The sequence below is a fragment of the Molothrus aeneus genome, chromosome Z (assembly GCF_037042795.1).
Source record: "Molothrus aeneus isolate 106 chromosome Z, BPBGC_Maene_1.0, whole genome shotgun sequence".
NCBI classification, from domain to species: domain Eukaryota; kingdom Metazoa; phylum Chordata; class Aves; order Passeriformes; family Icteridae; genus Molothrus; species Molothrus aeneus.
The window spans coordinates 7,343,507-7,351,654 of NC_089680.1; the positions used below are offsets into that span (position 1 = coordinate 7,343,507).

The 8,148-nt window shown below is 46.7% G+C and overlaps 1 protein-coding gene across 6 annotated transcripts in view; it reads right to left on the reverse strand.

The window, feature by feature from the left end:
- The window catches only part of UBAP2 (ubiquitin associated protein 2), a 162,504-nt gene extending 156,941 nt beyond the window's left edge, over positions 1-5,563 (reverse strand). For 4 of the 6 annotated variants that reach the window (XM_066568718.1, XM_066568716.1, XM_066568715.1 and 1 more), the window contains exon 1: positions 5,296-5,413. The gene's annotated coding sequence lies outside the window, so the exon portion shown is untranslated. Of the gene's footprint in view, positions 1-5,295; positions 5,414-5,540 lie in introns of those variants that run through there. The other 2 variants (XM_066568714.1, XM_066568717.1) reach the window with 2 other exon arrangements.
- Between the last annotated feature and the right edge of the window lie 2,585 nt (positions 5,564-8,148).

Below are 8,148 nucleotides of genomic sequence, written 5' to 3' on the forward strand. Positions count from 1 at the left end.
AAACACAGGATGCTCCCTGTGAACAACAGGGAACACTTTTGTGCCTTGAGGGCAACCAAACACTGGCACAGCACAGATTGCCCAGTGAGGTGGCAGAGTCTCCGTTGGAGATATTCAAAACACATTCAGACAAAGCCCTGGGCAACCTGCTGTAGATGGTGCTGCTTGAGCAAGGGGAGACTAGAACACCCCCAGAATTCCCTGTCAGCCTAAGCCAGCCCATGATGAAGTGAAGGAAAAAGGCAGGAAAGTCCTTAAACAGAAAAGCTGTTATCAAAAACACCCCACAAGATCCATTAGAGACAATTCTCAAGCTCTAGCACTTCTGCTCCTATGGTAATATAGAGAAAATCAAGAGGATCTTCAATTACATCAGGTAGGTTAAAAGCCATTGGGATAAAATCCAGAAACATACACTACTGCATCAACAAATAAAATGGTAAACAAAAAAAACTGGAGTACAGGTATGAAGTTGAAACGAGTTTTATACTAGCAGTCATAACAGAGAACTATTAAAAAAAGATTATAAGTATCTTTTTCTAAAATGCAAAGAAGAGTTCCTGGGCATTGCTGCTAATCTGGACATGAATAAACAGCAAAGAAACCCAACAGGTGGAAGGTATGTATCAGAAAGTGTTTACTCAAACGCTAAGGAAAAAACAAACACTTGTATGTACTCATTAACTTAACTTCACCAACCTCATAAGTCTATTCCAATCTTTCTCTAAAAAAATTTCCGACAGCTACCCCTTGGCATTTAAGCCATGTTCAAAACATTCAGAAATTCATTCAGTGGCTAATAAAAGAAAGTGAAGCACAAGACCAGGAAGTGCAGTACTCTTCACCCTCAACACACTTAGTCACCCGAAGTTAACATCACTAACTTAGGTCTCCCTTATGTCAGTCTCAAAAATGGATCACAAGTCAGTGATCTCCAGAATGTGTGACAAAGCTGAAATAAAAGCAGACATCTGTCCCTTGGGGCACAACTCATCAAATGCATGGACCAGAGTTTCTTGAATACAATATACTATGTACAGCCCAACAGCAGTGCAAGGTTTGGCACCAGGATTCCTTTCAGATTCCTGTTGCTGAAACTGTGTGTAAGACAACATAAGATTTTGAAAATCAAAGAAGAGCAGAGAAAAAAAATAAATCAGCAATAGCTTTCAAATTGGACAAACACAGATAATGAAACAGTACAAAGCCAAGCACTGAGGACAAAATAGCCATGATTCAGTTAACATTTAAAAACAGGAAGCAAAAATGTTTCTAAAGCCATATGCTTCATTCCATATTACTATATATCCATCACCCTCAAACCACTAAACAATACAAATGGAGTAGAAACAAATATTGTGTTTTCCTTCCTCAAAAGCAATCTCAATATGGTCTCTAAAGTATCACCCTACTTCCAGAAACACTACTTTAGTAGTAAGAAACACAATGAAATGTTCTAGATTAAACCAATGCCAGATGCAATAAAACTGCACAAAGACTTCCTCGCTCTATAGCTAACCATTAAAAATGTTTAGGAACATGGTCATAACTAGTGAATTCAAATCCTACACCTTCAACCGCAGAGTGGCCTAAAAGACTGAGGTAAGTATTCTTCCCCTGACACTGAAACAGTTTTAAAAAGTACAACCTGATGATTCAAATCTACAGGTTAACAAAGTATTTGTGTTTTCTTCAATTAATTGTAGATTCACGTACTGAATGATTCTGCAAGACTGATTCCATTGAACCTGCATCTTCTACAGCAATAAACTGTATTTCCTGTATGATATAGCAGAAAAACAAAACCATAGAGTTCACGATCGGAGTATTACTTCAGGCAAATCTTAAGTCTCAAGAAAGATCAAAGCTCTCTGAACATGGGAAACATTTCATTGTTTTTAATGCAAAATGCTACACTCAGCCAGGTTAAGGAGTCCTCCAAGTTCACCTGTTGGAAGACTGATTTAAGAAGCCTGGGGAGAGAGAGGGAAAAAAAGCTTGACAATTTTACCTTCAAAAGAAGCCACAATATTGTGCAGGTTCCACAAAGAAAGCTGGACAAAAAGAAATAGAATTTCAATAGTACTGAGAACAGAAACAACTCCATCCAAGGGAGATGCACTAAGTTGTTCACATAACCTATTTTAAAGGTTTTACAATCTAAAGAGAACATAAGTAAAACAATATGCTCAGAAAAATATTTATGATATAGTAAAAGCAGGCTGAGCAAGCCATGAGATCTTAGGCATCAGACCATACCACCTTTAAACTGCCCGTCTTTAGTCGCTGTTTACTCCTTGAAGCATTGAGAAGTAATGGGGAGAGAAAGGCTGAGGGTACCACACCTGTGGAAGGAACAGCCTTGCAGGAGCCCCAGGCGGATGGGGAGTTCCAACAGACTCCCCATCAGATGGCCAAAATCAAAGAGTGTGGACTTTCATGTTAGAGCAAAACAGACAAACCCTTTGTACAGTTTTTGTAAAATATAAACCTGAAGTAATTGCAAAGGAAAGCATTTCACAACCTTTCATCCCAGCTCTCACTTTAATGAATGTAACCTGTTTAGGGAAGTTATATGAAAAACAGTGCAAGTCCAAACTAGGTCTTCTCTGAAAAGCAGAGGACCCAGTGGGCTACAAGTAAACAGACTGTTTGAGAAATAAACCTAAAATTCACCAAAAGCTCTAGCAGAATAACGTTGCAGTGCACATCAATTGTATTTCCTCAAGCACCTTCCATTCAATAATTCTGAAGTCTACAAATACAACACAGTTTCTCTAATCTGTATTTTACAAAGGGGACAAGCCACTTGGCTTCTCCTTCAGCAAGCTCACACAGGCTGTTGCAAAGCACTGAACTCAGGCGTCCAGAGTCCTGCCCCTGTGCTTCAACCAAATAAGAAACAAAGATAAATGAAAAGATTCATAATGGGTCTGAAATTTTACTCCTAGTCTTTCATGAAGCACCTATTCTAAGTACCAGTACTAAATGTGACTGAAACAGCATGTAAGCATTACTACTAATAGGAAGAGTCTCAGTGATGATTATTAATAGAGCATTAACAGTACATGACACATACATCTTTTAAGCACTGCTCACCAGCATGTTACTCTGCTATAACAAATATCAATAGGACAACACCAGCAACAAACATAAAGTGTACCAAAAATGGCATTTTACAAGGAAATAATCACCTAAAATAAAAGTTCATAGAAGAAATATAAAGCATCAACAATCTACCTCTAGGTTCTAGAACTGCAGCTTCAACAAAATGGAAGAGCCAAACAAAAAAAAAGTTTAAAAATAACAGCTTCTGGTAACACACAAGACTATTTTGTTGGTTTTCCCCCTAGCCTCCTTAGATTTTAGTGGTGAGTCTGTAGCTTCCATGTCCCCTCAAACGATCAAACCCTTCTGTAAGTCATGGCACCAGGAGCTTTACAGAGGATGGGCCAAAACAACTGAAACAGAAGTTCAGAAACACCATGTTTTTTTTACTATAGACAGTTCTCAAAATCAACACACTGATAAAACTACAAATTGAACAAAGTAGAACAGAGCTTGTCCAATTCCCACTACTGCCCACCTCCAAGATTACCAAGATTATTGAGGTCATAAAAACAGAAGCCAGCTCATTTTCAGGAGTCACAAAACATCATTAATTCTGCAAAGTGATTTAGCCTTGCTTGCTTTCAACTTTAACTAGTGTAAGGTTAAAAATAAATCCTTTAAACAAGTTAGGTCAAACCACTGCAGAGAGATTGGGCCAGGTATAAATACTGAGTCAGCCAGGTAGGAATCCAAATCCAGATTCCATTGGAGAATGTGATACAACCAAGGGAATTGCTAAAACAGCCCGGTAAATATTAAAGAAGCAAAAGCCAGGAGGCTGAGTTGCTGCCATTTTTTGAGAAGGGCTCTGTTTCAATGGCAAGCACTGCTCCCCCTCCCTTCCCTTCCCTCACATCCAGCTCCAATTTCTCTACTTGGAAAAAACCAGCTGCTCTCAGGCCAGGACAGCCCCTCCACTCCCCTTCCACAGCTTTCCTTCACACAGCTCTATAGCAAACCCCGAGTTTCTGTTCCACGAAACATCCTGCTCCTCTGAACACAACCAGGGGTGCTCTGCACATCCACACTCCTGGTGCTAGCACACTCACAAGAGAGAAGCTTCAAACCAGTCCACCCTGCTCCCAGGTGGCACCCAACAGCACTGCAGACATTCCAGCACAAGCTTTTAAACCTATTCCACATCAGAGAGTTCAGACCCTTGTCATTAGACTCAAACATGCACCAGGTCCTTTCTACATCTAGCTTCTTGCACAGGAATGCCTACCAGTTCACTTCCCTGCTGCAATTTTCTTCAGCAACAGGAGAAAACACAGAAGAGCCTTCTGTTGTTTTTAAAGGCAACGTAAGTCAGCCCTGCCGTGGCACCCAGTTCCAAGCAACCAAACACAGCCGATGGCAAGGAAGGACTAAAGTGGAGAAGGTTCATAGAGGGAACGGTTCATTCATTGTTATGTCCTCAAGTAACCCACTGTAGTTGCTGAGATGTTATTGCCTCTAGGTGTGACCCCCACCACCAGCGAGGGAATACCCGGAAAGCGGATGAGCAAGACAACATGGAAGTAAAGCCCTGCAAAAGTCAGAGATCGATACTTCATCATCCACTTGTTCACTTCTCGAGCTGCCACCTCCCCTCTGGCCTGACTCCTGCCGCCAGCCCCATTCCTCCAGCTGATCCCGCTCTCCTCACATGCCCAAGAGCCAGAGGCACCAACCCGCCAGGGGGAAACCCTCGCTGCAGGAGACCAGCACCTCCAAGATGAGATGAGAACCCCTCCTCGAAGGCGGATGCGGTGCAGGACCCCCTCCCGCGGATGTTAGGGGGTGCAGACAGAACCCACCTCTCCCGGGCCAAGCGGGCACCCCCTCCCCACCAGGTGGGCGCTGCGCGCACCCGCGGCCCTGCTGAGAGGGAGAGGAGGGGGGCGGAGGGGGCGGGGGGGACGGCGATCTAGGCCAGAGCGAAGCTTCCCCGGGGCGGCCGCCACGGAAAGTAGGGCAAAGCCGCGTCCCCCCGTCCAACCCGTTGGCGGGCGGGCCGGGGCTGGGCGGCCCGGGCGGACACCGACCGACCCGCGGACCGAGGGACCGCCGGGCGGACAAAGCGGGGCCGGGCCCGCGGGGCCTCGGGGGCGGCTGAGGGGGGGGAGCGGCCGCGCGCGGGGACCGTTGGCCGGGACGGGGGCGGGTGAGGGGGGCCCCGCGCGCCCCCCGCGCGCGCGGTACCTGCCCGGTGCGCTCACAAAGCGGCGGCGGCGGCGCCCGCGACCGTCACGTGACCTCCCCCTTCTTCCTCCTCCTCCTTCTCCTCCTCCTCCACGCGCGCGCGGGGTCGTTTTCCCTCCCCACGTGACGTGACGTGACGCCACGCCACGCAACGCAACGCAACGAGCTCGCGCGCAGCGCAGCGCAGCGCAGCCCCGCCCCGCCCCGCCCCGCCCCGCGCCGCGCCCCTCGCGCCCCTCACGCACTGCCCGCGCGCGCCCATCCACCGGCGCCCTCCTTCCGCCTCTGCCTCCCGCCCCTGCCTCCCGCCCCCTCCCGGTGACCACGTGAGCAGCGCGCGCGGGGGGAAAGCCCGCCCCTTCCTTTCGCCTTCACGTGACAGGGTCCCGCCCCTCCCTCGGCGCGCGCCGGGCGGGAGGAAGGGGCGGGGCACCGGAGCCCTCCTTGGGGGCGCGTGAGGGATCCCTTGAGGGACCCCCAGTAAAGGACACCCAGAGGGGCCCTCGGGAGGGGCCCCGGGAATTAACCCACGAGTTCCTGAGGACCCCCTCGAGAGACCCCATGAGAGCCCATGCGAGGATTCCGCTGAGGAACTCTCTCAGGGACTGCGTGAGGGACCCTGTGAGGGACACCGTGTGAGGGACCACCTGAGAAGCCCCTCTGAGGGATACCGTGACGGGGGGGACCTCTGAGGGACCCGGTGGGGGACCCGGGTGGCTTAGGAACAGGGCATTTTGGAACCAGTTCTGCACTTACATTAATGTAAACATCTTCTTTTGAGAGGATGGACACAAAGGAGGCACCCTGTTGACATGGAGAACTCCAGGACAAAAGATAGCCGCATTACAGGAGGAGAAAGTCAAGTAAAGTATGGTGGGGATTAATGGAGAATAGGGAGGGGATGGCAGAGCAGGATTGTGTTAGAGAATTTGGTGCAGCTTCTGGCAGTCTAAACGATGACAGGACAGATGGCAAGAAAGGATAGTCAATAAAACTTGACTCCTGAGATGACTTTTGGGTTGAGTCAGGAGGGGAAAAACAAAACCAAACCAGAAACAAAAACGTTTCTTCCATTTAGGCTTTTTCTTGCTGTGTATTTTTTCCATTGTGTACAGCACCTCTGGTTGCTGCAAATGCAGTGGTCCTTACCTTTTGGGCATCATTGCAAGGCCTGACATATTAAAGCCAGGCTTACTTACCCTGTGTGGAAGCTGGTCTCTGCTTGGTGCAGAGCAGGCAGGGCTGGTGAAGGTTATGTTCAGATTGTTCAGCCCCTGGTGCCACCAGTGATGATGTCCCATGGTCCTTGACCTTTGCTGTGGTCTGATATCCTTTACTGCTCATCCTCTGTCCTTTAAGCCCATATTCTCCATGAAAGTAGAAAGGGCATGAAATCTGATTTCACCCTAAACAGTATCTAAAAATTAATTTGTGTTTTTCATGTTTCTGCCTTCTCTGCACGAAGTAGACAGATTTAGTCAGTCTGCATCCTTGACACTTACTGCATAGATGGGCAGGAGCTACAACAGATCCTACTGTTGAGGAGCTGCAAGATCTCCCTGTTCTTGTTTTTTCTCAGTAAGATAGAGGGTCCTTTGAACTAAATTGAAATTTAGACCAAGCAGTGCACAGGTATTGTTGATTTTCTTGATGCAGATGTTGATATTCTGTTTTATTACTATTATTACTATAGCAGGGGGACAATTAATTACAGCTGTAAACAAAGTTTCACAAGCTTTGTGACAAACATGTCTGCAGCTCCATAATCTGTGTGGATTTAATCAGTATTGTTAGCATTTTTTCCATCATGGCTTGGCAATCCTTTGATAATCAAGATGGAAATTTGGTGTGCAGCACAAAACAACAAAGGCTAAGAGCTCTTGGGATGCTGTTGTCAGATGGTGTAGTGCCAGCTGGAATGTGTCTCTGAAAATCACACAGAATTCAGCCCAAGAGCATTTGGAATGGGAGAAAACTGAGCAGGGATACCAGGACCAAAGTGTTGTAGACTCTTTCTGCTGTACATGGAGTAAATAGAAATGAGAAAATGGGATACTGTACTGACAAAGCTTCCAGAGGAGAGCTAAAGGAATAATGTGGTGGAGGCTTGGGTATGAAGACCTTCACTCCAAATATTGATCAGGAGGAATTTCTTCACTGAAAGGTAGTAAGCATTTGGATGGACTGCCCAGGGAGGTGGTAGGAGTGTTCAAGAAACGACTGGACGTGATACTCAGTGCTCTGTTCTAATTGCCAAGTTGCTGATCAGTCACAGGACTCACTTTCAGGTGTCTTTTCTGACCTAAATGATCCTGTGATTCAGGACATCAGACTTGGAGAGAAGTCCCTGCACTAAACACTGTCAAGGTCTGACCAGGCCTGGTGGGCAAATTCTGCCTACTGCCTGTGTCAGGATTCTTATAGGCTGTTACAAGGATTTACAACCTCTTCAGTTTTCCAGCCAGTAAAAAACAGTCTGGTGCAGGTCCAAATCCAGATAGGCTATTTCAGCTTACTGCAGGATTGTTTTTCTCAGTCACTTTTTGCAGATTTCTGAAATAGGCTGCTGTTCACATACCACAGGCTGGACACCACTGTTCTGGGGCTTTGGCATTCTCCTTCCCTATCATATTTGTGAGTGGGGAAAACTGCTTGTGTTAAGAATATCTCCCTGTTCCTAGTTCAGGAGTCTGTTCTACTTCTGTGTTGCAATAAAACCATCTCTTCTTGACAAGCTCAGGCAGTACTATCTTCCCTGTTGCTAATGCTCTCTTCCACTTTCCACACTACCAACCCTTCCCCCTCAGGTTCATTGGACAATTGGTCTGACTGAACTGAAGTTCAAAGCAGTTT